This window comes from Panthera tigris, chromosome C2 (genome assembly GCF_018350195.1).
Source record: "Panthera tigris isolate Pti1 chromosome C2, P.tigris_Pti1_mat1.1, whole genome shotgun sequence".
NCBI classification, from domain to species: domain Eukaryota; kingdom Metazoa; phylum Chordata; class Mammalia; order Carnivora; family Felidae; genus Panthera; species Panthera tigris.
The window spans coordinates 57071615-57091014 of record NC_056668.1 but is presented as its reverse complement, the minus strand read 5'-3'; the positions used below and the strand labels follow the sequence as shown (position 1 = coordinate 57091014).

The 19400-nt window shown below is 40.2% G+C and overlaps 1 protein-coding gene and 1 pseudogene across 2 annotated transcripts in view; one reads left to right on the top strand and one right to left on the bottom strand.

The window, feature by feature from the left end:
• Positions 1-164, bottom strand: part of LOC102966920 — a 28994-nt pseudogene extending 28830 nt beyond the window's left edge.
• The window catches only part of LOC102966639, a 61519-nt gene that overhangs the window by 21308 nt on the left and 20811 nt on the right, over positions 1-19400 (top strand). The window lies entirely within an intron of this gene.

Below are 19400 nucleotides of genomic sequence, written 5' to 3'. Positions count from 1 at the left end.
AGTCTGAGAGCAGTCTCCTCCTCTCTCAGCAGCAGGTTCTGTCCTTACCGCTGACGCTGACGTACCTGTACATCTCCCTGACTAGACTGCAAGCCGCGGCTGTGGTGTTCAGGGTGCTCCTGGAATGCCTGGAGTAGAGTCTGGTATGCGATATAACTCTTCATATGCGCCAGTGTTATAGGTTGAGGGGGCTTTTATTTTACTCTGTGCAACAACCTTGTAAAAACATCTGACTTTTTTTAAACCTCTCTATTTTTCTTTTAATAGACTGTTTTCTTCAATTACAGAGGAAAGAAACTTGTTTTGCTCTTAACCTGTTTGTGAGTGAATGCACTTGAACCAAGTGAGGAGCTACTTATGCATTTGTAGCTACTTGAGTTCACCTGGCTAAAACCTCGAGTTTAATGAATATAAAACTTACCTTGCTAAAATCCTCATCTTAAAGAGTATGAAGCACCTTAAGCAGAATCCATATTTCAGTTTGCTTCTGATGACACATTCACCAACATCTCATATGAATAGTATATAGCCTTTTTATCTTAGGATTTCACATGGCTTTACCAACACTAATTAACCAGTGGAAACAAGGTCCCGTGTGTAGAGGTAAAGAGATGACATCAATAACCCCTTTTATCATTGTGAACTAAGAATCTCCTAGATTCTTATCCACTAATGAGAAGGTATACATTAAAAGTTGTATCAGTCCAAGACGTTGCTTAATCCAGGAGACTCTCCTGCCCTTTGGCAGTCAGTCGTTCTTATATAGGCTATCCGTTTCAACTTTTGAAACGTTGACCCCTGAGTGTAGCCAAGCTGAGCAACTTCAAGAAGGAGTTAAATGATTATTTTCCCCATCCTTTCTTGTATGATTCTTTCTGTGTGAAAGGAAAAAAAAAAATCTGGTGAGTCATGTCAAGCAAGTAGAGAAAAATGGCCCTGGAAAATGGCAGTATACTGACTCATCACATTTACACTTACATTATAGCTTATTTTAATATAAATTCAAGCTGCTAAAAATTACTCCCACAGACAGCTGTATAAACTCACTTCCCCCCCACCCCACATTTTCTTATAACCAAAGCCTTAGAGTAACTCTTTTAAATGTCTGTAGAGGAGAAAATGAAGCTTTTGTGTCAATTTCCAAATGAGGAAACCACCTCAGTGTGGTGACCATTTCCTGAAGAGGTACTCCAGAGAGCTGAGGTTCCTCTTGCTCAGGAGATCTTGCTCCTTTCCAGCTCTAAGGCCTGGACCGCTGCTGGACAAGTCTCCTTACTGTGGCACAGAAGTAGGCTGTGGATTCAGAGAATCTCTGCTCAGGTATTCTCTCTGCTGCCTTCCAGCTCTGTGACTTTGATGGTTTATCTGTCACTTATACTTGCTGCCCAGGTTTGCCATGAGGGTCACATTGGGTGATGTAAGGTGTCGGGTACTCTAACTAGCACACACATAGTAGTTACTCAATAAATGTTAGCTCCTTCCTCTCTCTCCTGTGGCCTTGCACACTCTCTTTCTCCCTTGGCAGATTCTCTTCTATCTTGTCACCTTCCAGGAGCAGTACTTAGAACACTCACTGTGAGAGTGATTTCATCATTCAAATCCACACTGATTGGCATCTGGCTTTAAGTTACTCTTAATTTTTGTTGGGGGTCACCAGTTTGTTATTACCTTTCTAGTTATATGGGTACGTAGATCCTGAATACCCAACAAAAATGTCTGTAGACATGTTTTATTTTTATATAGCTGCCTTAGTACCTAACATTGCAGGTAGCTAATCAAGAGGTTCCAAACTATGTAATTGATTATTATTAGCTACCACTCAGGCAGATATGTAAGATGTTGGTAAGGCTAATCTCTAAAAAGACAAACACAGTGGGGTTTTTTTGGGGGGTTTCAAGCTTCTAGTTAATTAAACAGTCATCCTTTCATTCTGTGAACTGACCTAGTTTTTAAGATAAACTATCAGCTGGTTGAGGCTTTTTTTTCCTCTACATAATTTTTCTTGCAAAAATCAAAACAAAATTAAAATTTCTCATTCTGGTGTGGCATTTGAATATCAGTGACTTTGGATAGCTAAACACTTATTATACAGTCCCTTATTCTATTCTTAAGGATTTAGATGATGGGTTTAATTTTGGTGGTACCAGAAAACACGATTCAGGGAAGATAACCAGTAACATTCCTGCCAGATGTGATCAAATATACTGAGGAAAGATAACATAGGGACCGTTCTTTGGGAGCTGCTAGCCAACATAAGTTGAAGATGAAATTCAGAATTGAAGGTAGCTAAATCTTTCTATTTATAAGTGCACAAAAAACATTCACAGCAAAAAACAGTCACAGATTATTAGATAAAAACACCCTAATGCTTACAAATAATTTCTTTCAATAAATTAGTGTCACTCTAAAGAAGTTATTATCCATCATTAAATATATAAATCCCTGCAGTGCCTCACCCTAGAGCACCTTACATGGAGTTGCCCATTTGAGAAGCAACTCAAATGTGAAATAATACTTTCAATTCAAGAGCCTAATATTGTGACTTTTCCCTTTAGGGCTAGGGTAAACATACATTTGACTTTCTTCAGGATTTGTGCTGGTTTATGCCTGTTGTCCTGGCATAATTCCTTATTGCAAAACTTTCATTATCAAAAGTATCTTAGTTTGACCATAATTTTTTCTTCATCCTTTTTAGGGTCCAACTTGCAGCCCTATTTGTCTTCTGTGTTCATAGCATCTTATAGCTGGGTCCTACTCTCCAGACTGGTATTTAGTGCCTGGCATAATGTGGGCTCTCCACCCATGTTGGCTAAATTGTCTCTATTGTTTGTTCATATCAAAAGATATGTTAAAGTTCGAACCTCTGTCACCTTATTTGGACATACGACCTTTTGGGGGAATTCGGTATTTGCAGATGTAGTCAAGTTAAATGAGGTCATACTGGATTAGGGTGGGTCCTAAATCCAGTGACTGGTGTCTCCGTAATCTCTCTGAAGATTGGAAGACACAGAGAGCACACAAAGAACAAGGAAATTGAAGATTGTGGCAGAGACTGCATTTATGCTGCCACAGACTAAGGAATGGGAAGCATTGCCAGCAAAGCACCAGAAGCTAGAAGAGGCAAGGGAGGAGTCCTCTCTAGGGCCTTCAGAGGGAACATGAACCTGCCAACAGCCTGATTTCAGATTTCTAGTCTCCAAGTTGTGAAAGAATACACTTCTGTCATTTTAAGCCACTCAGTTGGTGGTAATTTGTCACAGGAGCCCTAGGAAACTAGCACATTGCCTCACTTTACCTGTTCCGGAAGAGGATTGGGCTCAAAAAGTGAAGTCTCTATAACCCAAGTTTTAAATCAGATCAGCCCAAATGTACTTCATTTGTACTTCAAATGAGGTAAAATTTAGCCTCAGTTTTGGCTACCTTAGAAAGGCTCCCAGACTGAATTTTGCATTTGACATAGAGTCTATATTTTAAGTCAGATCATCCCAAACATATTCTTCAAAGTTGGTGAAAATCTTATGTAGTATGGCAACTACAGGTAAGCTGACAAAGTGTCAAAAACTCCTTTAAAATTTTGATATAGGTAGATGAATACAGATACAGATTTATCTAACATATAACATTTCAAACAGGTTATCTATCCAGTTGTTAGTTAAAAAATTATGTCTGAATCTATACAGAGGTAGCTATAGGTATGGATATTTATATATCCTATATGTATCTCTTTATGTCTATATCTCTATCTATATGTGTATTTTTCAGTATCTGTCCATCTGTCAGTCTGATATATCTACCTGTCAATTGATGGGTGAATCTATAGATATTGATAGATACAGATATACAAAGCCCATGTACCTATGCAGGAAATGCCATGAATACAAACTAACTCTTGGAAGACTTCACAATTGGACCTTGCTCATTTACAGAGATAGTGTATCCTTTCTGAAGCTGTCTTCCTTCTATTGCTGAGTCTATGGGAGTAAAATCTACTAAGCTGCTGTTAGGATTTAGGGAAACCTTTCAAGGCCTGATGGCACTAATGGCAGAGCAACCAGGAAGGGGTGGATGCTGCTGAAACCCTGCTGGGGAATAAGGAATGAGCCATCTGGACCTCCAGCTGAGGCCAATTGGATGCAGACAAGAGCTGCCAGCAGGAATGGTCTGGATCTGGATGAGGGCCATCCCTCCCCAAGGAAGTGGGTTGGCCCTGGAGCAGAGGGAGTGGGGATGTTCTTCTCAGGAGAAAGGATCGGAGGACGTGTCCTCTCAGAGGTCACAGCAGGGACAGACATGTTATAATTATTAACCTTGATGCAAGGCCAGCAAGATGATGAGTACTGATGAGAACATGGAAGCGTTCCTCGTATTTGTCCAGAAAATCATTTATTCTGGTAAAGAGGTCAACCCTTTGGTGTTCTTGTCCCTTAAAGCGTAACTTTGCAGAAGATTACTAGAACCAAAGACACCAACCGCTTTCTCCTATCAATCCCATCCCAGATGTTAGGTTTCTATTGAAAATTTCTCGTGGTGCTGCTGCTCACATCCCTTCACTCTCCATTACTTCTGCATTGCCTCTAGAAGAAAAGAAACATCCCCTGGTTCATCACAACTTTTCTAGTAGTATCTACAGTATTTTAAAATGATATGGTTCAATAGCATTGCTGCTTCACAATGATTAGTGATTATCTAGTCACTAGATTTGTATCAGCACGTCTTTAATTCTAGAGTAGACAAAGGGGAACACCGAACGAACTCTCATTATCCACTATAGTTTATTCATTGGGCTTAAAAATAAGCTCTTGGTGTAATTTTGTCTAATGATGTGATTTTGGGGGGTCTAGTTTAGATGAAGCCTGACTCAGGGTGATCACTATACTTATTGACTTTTGCTTCTCTGTGCATCGGTATCATCAAAAGCATAGTAATGTTGTTGCCGTGAGCGCCATGACAGAGAATCTAAACAAGTTTTGTCTTTAACTACCCTAAGCCATTTTATTTATTTTTTTCCCATCAAATTATTTGGTTTTGGCATTTTGTCTCAGAAGTAGTTAAGAAATGGTTTATTATTATCAGAAATGTGCACCAGACCTAGAAATGCGCATCAGACCTGAGAGTTTGATTGTTTTTAAAATGCTTGTGTCAAGGTTACCTCTGGGGTTTTTGATTCATTTATTCTAGGGTAGATACCTACTGTGTGTAATTTTGCAAAATCATCTCAAGCCAGCCTGTTGGGTATCGTGAGTAATTGTCATTATTTTAAAGAATGTTCTGTTGTGTATCATACACTCAGCAATCCAAGGGTTTCAGTACTACCCTAATTTTTGTCTCATTTCTGCCTTCGTCAAAATGCTAACCTTGTACTTTGTCCATGGTAAGGTGCTCAGTTGTCTCTATACACATAGACCTGCAAACTCAAGGCCATCGGATTCTATATTCCTAGCAGTCAGACTTTTCCACAGCTTTGAACACCAAAGACTTTCATTAACCTGAGAGTCTTAACCTTGTCCCCAATTTGACCTATTGATAATAAGCAGGGTGGACTAACCTAATCTAGAATTAGCCATTTACCCAATACTGAGTAGTAAAGGGGCCAAGAGGAAGGTTGGCAATAGTGAACTGAAGCAAGGGTCCTCATCAATCAGATAATTAGTTATCACACATCCATCTTCTGGGTGATGGAGAGCAGACTGAGAAAGGCTGAGACAGAGGCAGCAAAATAAAAAGTGAGGTGGCTAACTCAGTCTGCTGTGACTGTAAACACAAAACCAAATAAAACAGCGACAAAGGATTAACAAAATAAGAGAGGGTTAAATAGTACTGTAATAGACTATATTTCATTTGAGACTGTTTCTACTGGAACATATCACAAGTCTAAATTGGAAATAAAAGCTATTAAGCTTCAGTCAACCCATGAAATTATTACTGCAAACATTCATTATTTTTCGAAGCTGCCTATTGACAGCCCCTTGCCTGAAGAAAGAATTATATACCCAAGTCACAGTGGAACACAATCACTGAATTTCAGATTATAAATTCATCACTGTGCTCATAAGCCCATGCCATTGTTTCAAGTAATATTTAGGTAAAATATGTGTATATATATATATATCTTTTTTACACTTTTGGTGCGATATGTTGCTTGATGGAAATCACAGTGCTGAAAGTCAAAATGTGCCAGATTATTCACAGAGGCCAAAATTAGAATGTCTTTGTATATTAAAATATAGGACAGAGAATAAATAGAAAAGTCTGAAGATGCAATTTTGGACACATGTGCAAAATGATCTTCTTCTTATATGAATAGATATATTTTTCATTTGTCATTTATTTATTCGAAGAAGCGTACTGGGCAACAACTCTGTCCCAGATATCGATTGAGGCAATGGGAAAACAAAGTTGAATAAGTCATCCTCTTGTTCCGAAGGACAAGCAGACTTGTCGATCAAAGACTGCCGGGTAGAGTGAGGAACTGTGGCTGTCGCGTTGTGCATGAGGGGCTCTGGGAGCACAGAGGAAAGATGATTAAGTGGAACTGGGTAGTTAAAGGAGGACTTGCCAGAGATGTGACATTTGACCTGAGTTTTAAAGGGGCATCGGCAGAGCAAAGGGCAAGAGGAAGTGAAAGAAAGTTATTCTGGAAGAATGCTAAGTGGAAAATCAGGTTTCCAATACCTTTTTGGGTTTTGTACAAGGTCACACAGTCTTGATAGAGTTACTAATCTTAGAGTATGAAGGCCCACAATGCCTTCAGATTCTTGATCACCTGGGCTGCAAGATGGTACAAAATCCATTGTGAAAGTTGTGTGTTATTTTTATTTCTGAGGAATGTATTTTTGAGAATGGCAACTTCAACAAATTATCTTTTTGTTATGATCTGTCTTCAGAGAGATTTATTGAGTTTTGTAGGGTTAAAAGAATTCTACTTCCCTTATTCATTTTGAGTTCAGTGGAGTACCACATGCTGCAGTATAGACAAGCTGCAGAATGGGTGACTCTCCAGTGTAACAAGGACATCATCAAGTGATCTGATACACCAGTTCTGATTAGAACAAAGTAAACTTCAGTCGGAACTGAGATATCCATTTACACAGGGCTCCTATTTACCAGAGCAAGACAAATACTTTTTATAGGTCAGTGTACTTTCAGAATAGAATTTGATACATTTTCAGCATAAATAATGTTAAGAGCCTTTAGATTTCAGTCTTGCATTTACTGGGTCAATAGAAACCCAGTAAATTTCTGGATTTCTCTCCACTTAGCAGGGAAATATGCAAAGTGCTTTTGTTTGATGTTTTATAAAGATAATGAAGCATATAAACAAGAACATCTATATTCTGGAAGTAATGAAGTAGTACTAAGGAAAAATATATTCAGATTTAATTCTCTGAATAAGAAACATGGTCTTCGAAAAGGAAAAATTGGACATTTGCCGAGTTAATTTGATTATCATGCATAGAAGGGTTTTATCACGTAGTGTGGCTGTGGTTGACTACAATGATTACATTATACTAAATGTACATCTTGTAGACCACATATTTGGTGTAGTCATAGCCTGAGAATAAATTGAGTCATGAGATAAAGTATTTTGAGAAGCCTAGGGATTAGGCTGAACTTTGACGGTTCCATACAAAAGTCAATTTCTGGCAGCAGCCAAAGAGAGATTCATTTTCTGATATTTTTTTGTACAAATTACGTACACAAAATGCCTTTCTTCCTCCTGCCCCATTTTCTGAAGCTTTGGCAATAGGTTAACATGTGCCAGTGATAGAATTTCAAGTGCGTTAAGGACCCTGTAAGTAAGGACCCTGTAAGTAAGTACATGGTGGATTTAGGATAATCTGTGGACTTGATTTCTCAAGGCTATGTGGTACCATTCCTATCTTTCCCCGTCCCCCCTTTCTTACTCTATCTTCAAGTCATATAATAAGCTGGACTTTAAATATTCCATTCATCCCTCATCTGATTGTTAAAAGAATACAGTCACAATTGTCATCCAGTGAGAATTGAATACTTAATAAGTATGTATGTCCCCAGTGCAGTGGCGTTTTCTAAAAGCAAGATTGATCTGAGGGAGGGGAGACATAGATAAGCAACTGGAAGAGTGACCTGTGATTTCTGTTTTTCTGAGATTTGAACTTTTTGTATCCATTTGTCACTTTAAAATGTCTCCAACCTCATCTTCTATATATACTTCTATGATTTCTTGAAGTTCACCAAATTTACAATGCGCTTTCATGCCCTGTGTATTTACTCATGTTGTTCTTTCTGTCTCCAGCTACTAAAACCCTTCACTCTTGATGGCTCCATTCAGTGGTCACAGCCTAGGTCTGATGGAAGGGTGTGGCAGAGGTAAAGAGGCCTGGGCACAATTTCTGTCTCTTACAGCGTAGCTATCTTGGGAGAGTTATTCAATTCCTTTGAGCTTTAATTTCCTCGTCTGCAAACTGGGGATAATATAAGATTATTAAGTAAGGAAAAATATATTTTCCTCTTCCTCAACCTCCTCCTTTTATGAAGCTTTCTCTGCTGACCCTAAATAGTCTCTCATAGTTGTCTTTCTGTCTGTGTGTTACTATGCTTTTTTGCCTCAGTAATTAAAGTATTTTCTTATTATTTGTACTCTTGTTATTAAAATTTCTCTCTTATTATGATTGGATATTTAAATGAACATTTTCTCTTGTAAGCTGAAAGCCCTATGAGGGAAGGGACAATATCTTGTTTAGTGCATACTAAAACATTCAGTAAAAATGTGATGGCATTCAATAAAATAGGAATTACATGCTTCCTCCTGCCGCCACCCCCTGCCTTGACTTTCCCTGAATCATCTTTTGACATTTTCTTTTATTCTTTCTCCTTCCTTCCTTCCTTCCTTCCTTCCTTCCTTCCTTCCTTCCTCTTTCTTTCTTTCTTTCTTTCTTTCTTTCTTTCTTTCTTTCTCCCTTCCACCCTTCCTCCCTTTTCTCCTCCTCCTCCTCCTCCTCCTCCCCCTCCCCCTCCTTCTTCTCCTTTTATCTTTTGGCATTTTCTCAGATTTGAAGTTATAAAACATATATGGCATTAAAGTTGCAATAGATAGTAAAATAATCTCAGCTCAGTTAATCTACTTGGTAGTTTATTTTGTTTTTGTTTGTATTTACTGTCAGAGAATTGAATCATTCCTGAGTGAACACATTCTTATCTTGTTATCACATTTCAGGATGCCTTGGTTTCTTGGGTAGGTTTCTGTCCGTGACTTCCTACAGATAAATAAAAATTGGGTACATTGTCTGGGCAATGATGAGCTAAAAAACATGGTCAGTGTCTTCTCTGGGCTCTGCCTTATGGAGAGACCTATAAGACTGTACCGTACTAAAGCCTTCTTCTTCACAGAAGTACAGGGCAGGAGAAAATGTGTGTTGGTGAGTGTGTGTGTGTGTGTGGTAGGTGGGGGATGTGCGAGCACGCTGGGTGATGTTGGTGACAGAACATTTGGCATGCTTCTTCTACATCTGTTGGAAAGAGCCAGCCAAGCCACCTGTTGTATTTCAATTCCCCATTCCTCAGGGACCTGACTGCTTGCCGCAAAAGGTTTAAGATAGCAGAAATCCACAAAAATAGAGAAGTTATAGGTCACCCAGTTCTTTACACTGGGGATCCCCATCAGACCATTCTCTGCAGTAGGCTCTTTAATACAATACAGAACATTTCTCAAACAGTGTGCTCTTTGTCTATCTCAGTTTAAAACATTCTAAGGGACAAAGGTTTCACTCTCCTCTAAAGGAGATGAATCCAAAAATCCCATTGTTTACAAGGTCAGGAAATGTGTCCCTGATTGTCTGGCGACAGAGTCACTTTCAGAACTTCCTAGTATTCTCCACCTCATTCCTTTTGTACTTTGGGTCTTGAATGGAGAAGGCTCTGACTTATTTTGGCCCATAAAGTACCCTGCAGGATGTCTCAACACATTGAAGAAAGGTTTAATCTATTTCTGTTAAAGCCGGGAGAAAACCTTTCACCTCTCTCTAGGAGCTACTAACCCTGGGATACCTTCTTTCTCTCTCTCTTATTTTCTGTTACCTGTTCTATCTTTCTTATGGTGACCACAGTTTCTAAGTGTGATCTCCATTGGCTTATTTTTGAAATTTCTTTTTCTTTCTTTCTTTCTTTCTTTCTTTCTTTCTTTCTTCTTTCTTTCTTTCATCCTACAGTTTATAGTAAAAATGTAAAAGCAGCTTTCTTAATTTTCTAATTTTGAGTCTTAGTCCAACAGAGAAATTCAGAGGTGATCTGTTCCAACGCCCTCATTTTATAACACAGGTGACTAATACTCAGAGTGAGGAAGTGCTTTTCTGGGAAATATTACAGTCCCCCAAAGCCTAGCCCAAAAAAGTACCAATAATAAGTCTTCCCAGCATGTAGAGTAGGACACTGTCTTAGTCCCCCTCTGTCCACATCACGGGAATAAGAACTCCACAAATGTGCTAACCTCTGTGAGCACTTACCATGAAGTCTCAAAGACATTGTGACAGCAAGCACAAGAATCCCACACCTGCCTGAGCTGGTCAGGCTGCCTGCTCTGGAATGTCCCTTTACTAGCTTTTGGAGATTCTGTGGCTCATTTTGGAGAGTGGGGTCCTGAACCCCAACCAGCTGTAGTGGATCCTCAACTAATGTTAAACGCCTGCACCAATTCTGGTCTTTGTTGGAACAAAGAACTTATATTTAACTGTCACAAGAACAAGTCCACTTAGCTGCTTCTGTAAGACAGGAAAGTAGCCTCTATACCCTGGTAGTTACCCATCAGGCTCAGGAACCTCACAGCATTTGGATAGGCTGAATGCCCAGGCTATCATTGATTAGTTCCTGGCCTTGGGACCAATTACCTAATCTCTTTAAGAGTCAGGTCTCTTATCTATAAGATGAAAAAAATATATATATTAGTACCTACTCCCTAGAGTTGACTTCAGGATCACATAAACTAGTAAGTGAAAAACACTGCATGTTCAAAACACTCAGTAAACATTAGCTTTACAGATCTTCCTCGATTTACATGGAATTATGGCCTGATAAATGGATCATAAATTGAAAATACCATAAGTTGAGGGGCGCCTGGGTGCCTCAGTTGGTTGAGTGTCTGACTTCGGCTCAGGTTATGATCTTGAGGTTTGTGGGTTTGAGCCCCACATCAGGCTCTGGGCTGACAGCTCAGAGTCTGGAGCCTGCTTTGGATTCTGTGTCTCCCTCTCTCTCTGCCTCTCCCCTGCTCACACTCTGTGTCTCTTAAAAATAAATAAACATTAAAAAAAAAAAAGAGAGAGAAAATACCGTAAGTTGAAAATGCATGTAATATACCTAACCTACCCAACATCATAGCTTAGCCTACCCTACCTTAAAAGTGCTCAGAACACTTACATTAGGCTACAGTTGGGCAAATCATCTCATGCAAAGCCTATTTGATGATATAGTGTGTGGAATATCTCTTGTAATTTACTGAGTACTGGACTGAAAGTGAAAAACAGAATGTTTGTAGCGGTACAGAATGGTGGTTAAATGTAACTGTTGTTCACCCTCGTGATTGCCAGGCTGACTGGGAGCTGCGGCTCTCTGCCACTGCCCAGAGTCACGAGAGAGTATCCCACCACACAACGCTAGCCTGGGTACCGTTTTCACTCCATTGTAAAGTCAAAAAATCGAAAGTGGAACTATTTATTCTAAGTTGGGGACCGTCTCTGTTTTTTTCTCTTCAAGGTTCCCTGAGTGAAAGTGGGGTCACTCTGAGAGAGCTTCCATGTTTCATTGGCTGTCCCTGGCCACTGCTGGACTCTAGCCCTCTAAACAGCATTACTGTCCTCGCTCAAGTATTTCTGAGTGGCCAGCAGGGGTGTTGTGTTTCTCAGGGACTCATGTGCAACACTGATTGTTTCCCACACGGTGCATTTGCACGGCACCGTTGCCTCTTTTTCGGGGGGCTGCTGTGACCACTGAAATGGGGGGCAATCCTGTAGTGAATTGGGGTGGAGGGAATGCTCCTCTTCCATTTTTGGTATTGTCCTTTATTAGAAGTCCTCCCAAAGTAGTAGTAACTTGCCCTTCATTGTCTTTTGGTTTCTGCTTATGGCTCCTGTCTCCTTAGGACCCAAATATGAGTGCCCGAACATAAGGCCAGAATGGCAGGAACCAAACTGGCTCATCAGCTGAGTCTTGGGGTCTGATTCCCTCTTTGGAAGAATTATCTTCCAAGATGTTCCACAGTTCCCTGGATTAATATAGTTTAGCAGCCAGGTCCCTAGTTCACAAGATCTCCCCAAGTGGGTTTGAATTTCAGTTGTGGGCCCCTGCCAATGTTCATTTAACCCAAAATGGCAGAACTCATATCGATAATGCTCATCTGAGTGAAGTTAAGGAAGATGTTAACTCATTTAAGAGGAGGAAAGTAAGGCACAATGTATGTGACCAGTCACCATTCAAGTCACAGTTCAGACTTCCCCCAGGCATTAAGACCTGCCACACGCAAAAGCTATGGGACTTAACTTTTTGATCTTAACAGTAAAATCCTATATCTGTCTTAGAATGGCTAACTTAAAAATCAAGTCTGCCCAAGGCCTGTCAGTATTTAAATGCCTAGTATTGGTCCTCATTTTTTTTTTTTTTTTGCCTCAACTTTCAACATCTCTTAAAGCTGCCACTTTCTAATGGGCTAGGTGTGGGAGATGCCAGGGATAACAAGGAAGTGATTTGTCAGCTTAAGAGATGTCACTGGTCATCAAAGAGTCCTTGTTCTTTGTGTGAGCTGTAAAATCCATCTGAGTCACAAAGTCAGATAGATGATGCCTGGTACATCTACAGAAACTGAACATTTATGCCAGTTACAGACTCTGTACATGAGGAAGAACAGAACTGATTTAGCCACTAGACAGGTAACTCACCTTAGGGCTCTGAAAAAAAAATGTGTAATGTTAGGTAACAACCAAAATAGAAGCTAAAATTTACCTAATTATAATTTGCTGCCATCACTATTTATTCCTTAAGTGTCATGGAGACAAATCCTCATGAAGGGGTGGATTACCTAAAATAAGTTAATTGGAATTTTGTGAGGCAGACATATGAATATTTATGTGCAATATAAAATACATAGTATTATGAGTATAAATATTTAACAAGAAGTTCTGTAAAGGATTAATAACATACATGATGTAGTTCCTACTTGCAAATTTCTACAGTCTAGTTCAAATAAAGATGTACACATGGAAAAGACACTGGTAATTCCATGAAATAATTTTGTGCCAAATAAGTAGAACAGACACTTGACACTTAGAGTGGACTATTCCTTTTATTTGGGATGGTGGGGGTGGGGGGGTGGGGGCGGGTTCTGGTAGGAAATGGGATCTACCTGGACTTTGAAAGATGGGAAAAGTGAATATAGGTTGATTATTAAGAAGGAAGGAACTCTTTTGTTAGAGAAATAAAGTAAAAAAAAGGGGGATAATCCAAGTTGTTTTGGGAGGACTGCGAGTAGACACTTAAAGCTGGAGCAAAGGGATGAGCTTGGGGGAACAGCAGTGGAAGGAAAGCTGGAAATGCAGGTTGGGCTCTGTTGTGCATTCTCTTGAGTGGTAGGTTAAGGTTTTAACATATTCTTTTTTTTTTAATACTTTCTATGTTTATTTTTATTTTTGAGAGAGAGAGAGAGAGATGGAGCACGAGCAGGGGAGGGGCAGACAGAGAAGGAGACACAGAATCCCAAGCAGGCTCCAGGCTCTGAGCTGTCAGCACAGAGCCCGATGCAAGGCTCAAACCCATGGAATGCGAGATCATGAGCTGAGCTGAAGTCAGACACTCAACCGACTGAGCCACCTAGGCGCCCCAGGTTTTAACATATTCTTGACTCGCCAAAAAGAGCACCATTGAAACTGTACAAAGTAGTGTTCTGGGGACTCAGCCTTGGAATTGTATGGGATAGGTCAGGGAGGTGAGACTAAATAAAAACAGGCACGTCAATGTAGAGGCTTAGAATATTGTATGGGATGATTTGGGTGGAATTTGTGATGACCAGTGGTTGATCTGGAAAGAAAAAACCTCCTCAAGGATATGGGAATAAAAAAATAAATAAATGAAAAGTGACAGACCTTGGTGACTTACTGACTTTACAGGTGAAGGAAGAGGGAGAATGAAAAGTGACCTGAAGGTTTTTATCTCAGCTGACTGGGAAAACTGTGGGACCAGAATCAGAAGTGGGGAAAGGGGGGAAGTAGTTTTTGCTTGATTGTTGTTAAGGCTTCCTGAATATCTGTACTGTTTTTTTTTAATGTTTATTTATTTTTGAGAGAGAGATAAAGAGAGCACATGAAAGTCAGAGGGGGGCGCAGAGAGAGGGGGCAGAGGATCTGAAGTGCTGTGCTGTCAGCAGCGAGCCTGACATAGGACTCAAACTCACAAACCATGAGGTCATGACCTGAGCCGAAGTCTGACACTTAACCGACTGAGCCACCCGGACCCCCCTTTAAATGTCTATTTTAGAAATAAGCCTCTTCAAGTTGGCAAATTAAACTTTAGCTCCATTTGTACCTCAAGGCCTGTACAGGCCATCTGTTGAGGACAAGTAAAGGTAGGTATGAGAGGGAGGATTGTGCAGCATAAAACAGGTAGATAGGTAATGCACTAAGTGCATTGACAACATCTTTGACTATCCCTGGAATTTATTAGAAATTATTCTTTGAAAATGCAACTTTTATGTGGACCTGCATTCATTTATTTTTTCATAAGTCAACACTATCTCTAGGGGATTTAGTTTAAAAGATTAAGTCGCTAACCCTTTAAATGAACAGGGCTTCAGCTAATTATTATTTTCTTTACTGAGAGATGTTCATACTAGCTTTTGAAATTTGAGCTTGGTAATGCTAGCAGAATTCTTCTGTGTTGCTAAACTGTTACTGAGTCAGATGAGACTGAGTTTGAATCCTTGCTTTCCACTTAATAAATGTGCGATCTTTTGTCAAAGCAGGTTCTTTTGTAGAATAAGACATGGTGAAGATTAAGGTAATATGTGTGAAGTGCTTGCTGCAGTAGCTAGCATAATACGCTTTGCATAAATGCTAGGTGATGGGTGCATGCGTGCGTCCGTGTGTGTGTGTGTGTGTGTGTGTGTTGACACTCACCAGCAATTATGAACTCTAAAGCAAAATAATTCTTTAAATATTCTGTTCAACATGGCCTGGAACAGGCAGCTTGACATTGTAAGAACATCTCTGTCCTTGCAGAGCCCGGGAACCCAGAGGCTATCTTAGATCCCAGGGTTAATTGGGATTATAATCAAAGCCCATCAAGAGAAAGTCAGTTGTCTGGTTGACTGTCTGCAGCCTCTGGCCTCACTGGGCAGGTGCTGGCTGTTAAAAATGTATTGTCTTCCCGCTGCATCATCAGGGTGCAGGTCCACATTGAGAGAGGAACTTTCCTAGCCAGGATCACCCCAGCCATGGTCACCCAGGGCCAACAGACAGCTGGACCTCAAATATCACTCAGCTCTTAGGTCTATATACATACATTCAAACATACGTGTGTTTCACACAGCTTTTTTTTTTTTTTTTCCCCTCTCCTGTGGTAAACCCACTGGACCAGGGTGGCTGGTTCAGGCAAGTTTTCCGCAGAAGTAATCCATGTCTGAGACAACCCAGACCTAGTCTGGAGTCTGGCTCTCTATTTTAGAATCTGTTTCTCATGGTGAGATTTCTCTGAGCAGCTCCTAAGCTCCTAAACCACCAGCTAACCTCAGCCATGTCAGTTCAAGGTGTTTGAAGAATCTGCAACCTTAAAGGGAATAGGGGTGCAGTTTTCCATCCCTTTCTTTCCAGAAACACTTCAGAAATGTGCCCATTCCCATTTCAGCATCCCTAGAGCTCCCTATGGTAAGGGATTTGGGGAGAGCATCTTCAGTTGTGGGGGAAAAATAAAAAGGAAACCTGTAATACCTTTGCCCCATAACAATGGCTGCCTGTTTGTCTTATACCACTTAATTAAAAGTGGTTCTTTCCACAGCTAATTGATGTCTCCACTTGTAGAAGCTGAAGGGATTGGCAGGTTTTGAAATGCATATTCTCTCATTAGAAGACTTGAAGTTCTGCCTCACCAGTCATCCCTCTCCACTATTATTTTTCTTCTTATTATTATCATTTCAGAATTGAGGAGCTAAAAAAGTCCCTTGAGAAGACAACCTGAGAGAAAGAGGCAAGTCTGATTCTTTTAAAAATCCTGTACTCAAGTCAATTACCATTCTAGCTTTGGTCTGAATATACAAGAAGGTACCCTAGCTTTCTAATGAGGTTTTCCCCATATGATATATTGAATTTTAGGTCCATTTCAGATGACCACGATTGTCATTTTTTTCAATTAAAAATTTCTTAGCAATTTGTGCCTTTAAAAAAGCCTCAGGAAATTCTTATTGCTCATAGTTCACATGAAAACCAGATAACCACCTCTTCTACCTGTGGCTTTAATAAAAAGGGAGAAAAAGTCTCATTGTTACAGTGTGATCACTGTTAGTTTGACATCCCCATCAAAGAAAACAGCTCTCCAAGCAAGCCTGTCCTTAAACCCGGAGACAGACTTGTCAGTAACTTAGAGCCAGAAAAACTAGATTTCCAGAACTGTGATCAAACTGTCAGGGCAATGCTGCTTCCATGGGGACCAAGACAAGCCCACCTGTCTGAATTTTTCCCAGACATAACTAAGAACTCTGAAGATGAGCCCCAAGTAAAAGACATCAAACAATTGCATCACTGTTTCCCTTGAGGGATTTGGTCCTGAAGACTAACAAAACCCTCTTAAATTAGCTCTAATTAAATGCTGTGAATCTGCTGTCCCACCATTCGGAAAATGGATTGCCTCATTGTGTTTTTTTCGTGTTACTCATAGAGTAGGAGAATTGAGATTCTTTAAAAGAAGATGAAAAACATGGAGGGGACCCAAAAAACATTTTAAAAAATAAAAGAAAAATTGACAAGGCTATTCTGGATGCCCCGCGGATAAATGGTAGCCCTAGATAATCATTCAGTATGTGTTGACAGAATTTGTTGATGGGATCACTCAGGTGGTACGCTCGCCATATTGATTACAGAGTGATACGTATAGATTATTAAGATGACTACCAGTGCCTTTCACACCACATTGGCTCACTGTGTATACAGACAAGAGCAAATTATTTTATACAGACTGTTCCTTGGGGGGGGGTGTGGCAGGGTAGTGAGAGGTGGTGTGGGGGGTTCACTGGACACTCTGCTTTAAGTTATCCTGACAACACAGGGTTATTTGAAGATTTACCGTAAAGTGTTTCTGCACAAAGGAAATGTTTTGTGGAAGGAATTCCTGACACCGCACAAGCATGTTTCTTTAATTGGAAACTGGATACACTCTAGTAAACATTTTATTGGAGAATTTATTTCACACTTTATGAAGGATCCTGAGAGAAATGCTTTGTGATTAACTGTGATTGTCCACATATGAAAAATGAGTAAAGGGACAAGAATAAATATGCAATTAGTAGGGCAGGCGTCCAATCCTTTATTTATTTTCTGCCATTTCCAGCAGTGCCCTTTCTCTCAAAGATAGCAGTGTTAGGCTGGACATCTAACACCAAACCTGGTCAGTTTGGTACCCTGTAATCTTTTGTTGTTATTTTAATTTTTAATACTAGTCGGGTGTAAATCAAAAGCTAAAGATACCACTATAATCCTGCAGGCAGTTTCCTTTGAACAGAGGGAAACATGAGAGCCAAGACCTGCACTGTTTCTAAGCTCTTAGATAACACTCCTGACTCACTTATAGACTAGTGACTTTTTGTTTCGTTTTTGTTTTTGTAATGGATGGATCCCTAGTTTATGTAAGCAGCATCAACATCACCCTGACACTTGTGAGAAATGCAGATTCTCAGGTCAATCCCAGACCCGCCACATCAGAAATTCTGCAGTGGGAGTCCAGTAATCTCTGTTTAACAAGCCCCCCTTGGTATTTCTGAAGCCCACTAAAGTTTGAGAACCACTGAACCACACTATTAACTCCTTCCTCTCCTTGCTTTGCATCCCCAAGCATGCTCTGCGGAGAGCACAGTCATGACTTAGCACAAAGTATAGTTCAGTCCTTTAACTAAACCTGCTGGCTCTGTGGTTTCATAAACACAGTGCTCCCAACAATTGAGCTGAGCAGACACACATAAAGGAAATATGTGAGTTTCCCCTCAATCTTTCTTTTTTGGGGAGGAAGTGTGGTATTTAAAGGTCGCATTTTTCTAAAACTTTTTTTTTTTTAACGTTTATTTATTTTTGAGACAGAGAGAGACAGAGCATGAACGGGGGAGGGGCAGAGAGAGAGGGAGACACAGAATCTGAAACAGGCTCCAGGCTCTGAGCTGTCAGCACAGAGCCCGACGCGGGGCTCGAACTCACGGACCGTGAGATCATGACCTGAGTCGAAGTCGGACGCTTAACCGACTGAGCCACCCAGGCGCCCCAAGGTCGCATTTTTCTAAAGTGTCTTAGTAGTTGTGGGGCTTGAAGCAAGTAATTTAATTCCTCTCACCTTTGTGGTCTTCACCTATATGCATACACTCTTTCTGGAGTTGTGCCGAGTATGAAAGGAGCCCTGGCTAACACTAGCACATTGCCTTTCTGGGAATTAGAAACAGGTGTTCCTCTTGGGGGGACCAATTAGTAGAAAGCATCATCGGTTAAGGATAACACTGTGTTGTCCTAGATTTGGCCAGGAGAGATTGGGCTGGATTTCAGCCCTGCCTTCTGCCTCCTCCTCTGGACACCTTTGTGCAAGTATATGCAGAAGTGTTGATTGAGACAATGTATGTTGCTTTTCATGTGGTATGCTACATACATGACACATATTACACATAAACATACTTTTCTGAGATGTGTCTATCACAGTTCATGGAGAGGAGCGTGTGTGGTCATCATTTGGTTATCAGTAAAGATGCTTAAACTGCTCAGTAAAAGTTTAAAACGAATCATGAATCATCATATTTCTCAACGCTGTGATGCATGGACCAAATTAAGAGGTTAATTGAAAGCATTTCATTTTACCCTTAGTGCAATGTAGATATATCTTCTCTGGACCATTGAAAAACGAGATCTGGAAAGAAAACTGGTTTCACATTCGCTGCTCAGATGCCATCCATGACTTATCTACTGACTGATGGAATAATTGAAATAGGGGACTGACATTCCAAAATAATAAATAGCACTTAGATATACATGAAACATAGAGAAGATATTTCTGATATGATACCACCCAGGTGCTGAGGATTGGTTTCAAATCCTTTTATTAAAAATATTTTTTAATGTTTATTTATTTTTTGAGAGAGAGAGACAGAGTGTGTGCAGGGGAGGGGCAGAGAGAGAGAGGGAGACTCAGAATCCAAAGCA